Raw genomic sequence first — 4,733 nt, 5'->3', positions numbered from 1 at the left:
TCCGAGGCAAGAGAGATCCATTCCAATTTTCCACTTGGCTGGCTGGTGGGGGAAGAGAGTTCAGCTGGATTGGAGAGGAGCACTCTGGTGCAGACACAGAGCACTTTGGGAGATTGAGAGCCAGAAGCCCTCTCTCGGAGACAAGACAGATTTAACTTGTTGCTGGCTCTGGAGGCTGAAGAAAGCAGAGGCAGAGGCAAAGGACAAAGCTCTCAGAACCGAGCAGAGAGATAGGCCTCTAAGAATCTAGCTATCTGGGCCCAAGGAAAGAGACAAGACTTGGAAGGAGAAATAAACATTTGTATTTTTACCAGCTGGCTGCATTTGGGGTAATTATTGATCTGAACTGCAACTAAGGCTGCCTCCAGAAAACCCCCCTGAGAAACCTGCTCTCTCCCCCAGAGAGAACTATTATATTTATTTTAAAAGAAGAAAATCACAACATTGTCATACTCAGATTTCATTCTTGGGTAATTTGTCCCTTTTTTTAGGAGTGGCCAAAGAGAAGTCTTTAGGTTTCTCTGTTCTCTCTCTTCCTCTTGCTGCTGTTCCTTGTATACAATGTGGTACTCCTAAAGTACAGGTATGTCCACGTTACTCACTTAAATCAATCAATTCCAGGGGCTTCCTAGTATCTCTAGAATCAAAGATAGATCTTAAAACCTTTCACAACTCTGCTGCTACACTATCTTTTCAACATCATAATATCTTATACTCCCCCCTCCACTCTAAAAACCAGCATCTCCCTTCTCTGTGACTTTGCATTGGCTGACTCTCACTATCAGCTTTATTCTGTCCTTGTTTCTGATTCAAAGAATCCCTCTCTTCCTTTAGGATGCATCTCAAGGACAAACTCCTACATGAAGGCTTTTCTTAAAGTGCTCCTTCAAATTGCCTTGTATTATTTGATTTATATTTATATGTATTTAGTCTCTTTATGTTTATGTTGCACACATACATACATACATACATACATATATATATATATTCAGCCCTCTCCCTCAGCTTCTGAATCCCTTGAACTGCTTTTTCACCACCTCTGCTCCAATGGCCTGCTTTTAGTTATTATACTCATTTTACAGGTGAAGAAACTGAGGCAGATAGAGGTTAAGCAACTTTCCCAGATCAGATTTGAACCCAGCTTTTCCTGACTCCAGGTTTAGCACAAGCTTTTGGTTTCTCCCAATGCTTAATTCTTACAAGAAGCTTTCTTTCATCCCATGAGTTCCTTCTCCTCACTTACCCTCTCATTCATCTCATATTTGCCTTCCTGTGTAAAAATTGAATTGTTGAATAGATCTTTGTTGTTGTTGTTTGTCTTTGAATCCTCATGCCTGAATACAGTGCCTTGTACATTGATAAAATGCTAGACCTACAGTCAGGAAGACTTAAGTTCAAATGCAACCTCCGGCACCTGCTAGTACCCTGAGCAAGTACCTTATCTTCTGTCTTCCTCAATTTTCCCATCGTAAAATGAAGATAATAATAGTACCCAATTCCCAAGTTTGTTCCAAAACTAAAATGAGATAAAATGTGTGAAAATTCTATGTAAATTCTTGTTATTATTTTTGTTAAATTTCTTAATTTAAAGTTTACATGTACTGCATTGTGCAATAAACAGAGAGGAGAAAATACTCAGAAGGAAGCAGGAGAGGTGAGAGATATTCAAATATTCATTTAAAAATATAAAGAAATAGTGGTTCATGAAACTTAAGCAATTTGCCAAAGGAGCACAGTGAATTCAGTACTAGAGAGCATTTCTTCTGACCTCATGAACAAAGCATCTAGGAAGACAGCAGATTGTCTGATGAGTCAGGATTAGTCAAACCAGAAATCAATATCATAGACTCTCCAAAAAGAGAATTCATGTAATCTTCAACAAAGACAGAAGAGAGAGCCAGGAAGATATGGTCCTGGAGAGTCTTGGGTCTCATGCATGGAAGCCAAGATTTCTGACACAAGGCTTTGAGTTCCAGTCACCACATTCCAAAATTCAGGGTTATGTCCAAGGTTGTTCTTCTCATGAGTCTCCTCATGTCTTTGTTCCTCAGACTATAGAATGAAGGTGTTCAGTACGGGGGATGATCACAACATACGTCACTGAGGCAACTGTGTTCTTCCAGGAGGAGTGGGTAGCTGGAGAGCCCATCTATACTCCCAAAAACTGCCATAAAATAATGAAACAGCACAGGGGTGAGACTCATAGATGGAAAAGGCTTTATATTTTCCTTCAGGTGCTGGGATTCTCAATATGAAAGACCAAGTCTTATTATAAGAAAAAAATCCCTGTGAGAGGAAAAACACCCAGCAAGCTAGTTATATTACAAACCAAGGTATTATTGATAAGAGCATTGAAGAGAGATAAGAATAATAACAAGATAGCTTCAGAACTTATAGAAGATCACTTATAGAAGAAGAACTTATAGAAGAATGAGAAATCATGGTCTTTAAAGGAGTCACATTTACATCATGATTTGAAGGAGAGAATCTAGAAGACTGATGATAGTCCATGAAAACAGAACTAGTAAAATACAGAATTGTGGACTCATGATAGTAGCATAACACAGAAGATGACAAATGGCCACAAAGCGATCATAGGCCATCACAGTGAGAAGGAAATTGTTCATATAAGCAAAGGATAAGAAGAAATACATCTGGGTAAAGCAGCCAGCATAGGGGATAGCCTGAATATTGGTCATCATATATTCCTTTGATGCCTTTGAAATTTAATTTTCTCAAATTTAAACTTCAATGCCTGATACAAAGTAGGTCAGCAAGCATCTTGGGGACTGTGGGTACTACACAGAGATCCATAAAAGTTGGAGAGGAAGAAGTACATGGAAATGTGGAAATGAGAATCAGATCCAATGGCCAACATAATGAGAAAGATCCTAACTATTGTGACTATATACATGCCTAGAAATAACTCAAAGATAAATATCTATTGCTCTTGCTTTATGGAAAATTTGAAGAAGAATTCTAAGATGCTTGTTTTATTTCCTGATTCCATTTAACTGTTTTAACTGTCAGGTAAGAATAGGAATTGATAATAAAATAAAAATATAGCCATTGCAGAGCTACAAAATTAAAAATTGGAAGACATCTTAGTGGCCTACCAACCCAACCCATAAATCAAAATAATTCCAATGGCATTGGCCCCTAAGGTCATGGCTTTCTGCATCCAGTGACTTATAGGTTCTACAGGGCTGACTCATTTCCACAACTTTCTCTATCATGCCATAGAAACCTCTTTATCTGGAAACTTACTTCATCCCTTGACTATTTGTGACATTGGAAGTCCCTTCATTTGTCTTTATAACTTTTCCCGATGATTGAATGGCTCCTCCCAGAACTTCACTCTAAGAAGGAGGCTTAGGCCAATTATTTCTTCATTCCCCTCAGGCTGATCGACTTATATCTCTACAGGTATCTGTATATAGGAATAGCCAGTTTAGGAAAGTATTTCCAGAGGAGGTAGCATGGAGCCTAAATGTTAAAGGAAGCTAAGGTTTATAAGGGGAAAAGTCATAGAGACCAGAAGTCAGATTTCATGTTTATATATAAATACATATACATATTAGAGCAATTTGATATGTGAAAAAGAATAATATACTATAACCCTGAAAAGGTAGGTAGAACCAGACTATGAAAAGCTGCCTTATCCTAAAGACAAAAGAGAGCCACAGAAGGCTGGGAATGGCATGGTAAGGCTATATATTACTATTCTCAGATTGTAGAAGATGAATTTTTAGATGGGGAGAGGGAGGAACTGACCGCTTGAGGGCCAAGTAGGAGACTACTGAGCTGATATAGATAGTAACTGATGAGGACCTGTGAAAGCAGAGAAGTAGGTGAAGGTGATATTGTGGAGGTCAACTTGACAAAAAATCTCTGGGTATAGAAAATGAGGCAGAGGCAAAGGACAAAGCTCTCAGAACCGAGCAGAGAGATAGGCCTCTAAGAATCTAGCTATCTGGGCCAAGGAAAGAGACAAGACTTGGAAGGAGAAATAAACATTTGTATTTTTACCAGCTGGCTGCATTTGGGGTAATTATTGATCTGAACTGCAACTAAGGCTGCCTCCAGAAAACCCCCCTGAGAAACCTGCTCTCTCCCCCAGAGAGAACTATTATATTTATTTTAAAAGAAGAAAATCACAACATTGTCATACTCAGATTTCATTCTTGGGTAATTTGTCCCCTTTTTTTAGGAGTGGCCAAAGAGAAGTCTTTAGGTTTCTCTGTTCTCTCTCTTCCTCTTGCTGCTGTTCCTTGTATACAATGTGGTACTCCTAAAGTACAGGTATGTCCACGTTACTCACTTAAATCAATCAATTCCAGGGGCTTCCTAGTATCTCTAGAATCAAAGATAGATCTTAAAACCTTTCACAACTCTGCTGCTACACTATCTTTTCAACATCATAATATCTTATACTCCCCCCTCCACTCTAAAAACCAGCATCTCCCTTCTCTGTGACTTTGCATTGGCTGACTCTCACTATCAGCTTTATTCTGTCCTTGTTTCTGATTCAAAGAATCCCTCTCTTCCTTTAGGATGCATCTCAAGGACAAACTCCTACATGAAGGCTTTTCTTAAAGTGCTCCTTCAAATTGCCTTGTATTATTTGATTTATATTTATATGTATTTAGTCTCTTTATGTTTATGTTGCACACATACATACATACATACATACATATATATATATATTCAGCCCTCTCCCTCAGCTTCTGAAT

At 38.6% G+C, this 4,733-nt stretch overlaps 1 pseudogene; it reads right to left on the bottom strand.

The window, feature by feature from the left end:
- Nucleotides 1-2,149: 2,149 nt before the first annotated feature.
- Nucleotides 2,150-2,814, bottom strand: LOC127542080 (olfactory receptor 7A10-like; annotated as a pseudogene).
- Nucleotides 2,815-4,733: the final 1,919 nt, after the last annotated feature.

Source organism: Antechinus flavipes, chromosome 1 (genome assembly GCF_016432865.1).
Source record: "Antechinus flavipes isolate AdamAnt ecotype Samford, QLD, Australia chromosome 1, AdamAnt_v2, whole genome shotgun sequence".
Classification (NCBI taxonomy): domain Eukaryota; kingdom Metazoa; phylum Chordata; class Mammalia; order Dasyuromorphia; family Dasyuridae; genus Antechinus; species Antechinus flavipes.
This window is presented reverse-complemented; position numbering and strand designations above follow the sequence as displayed.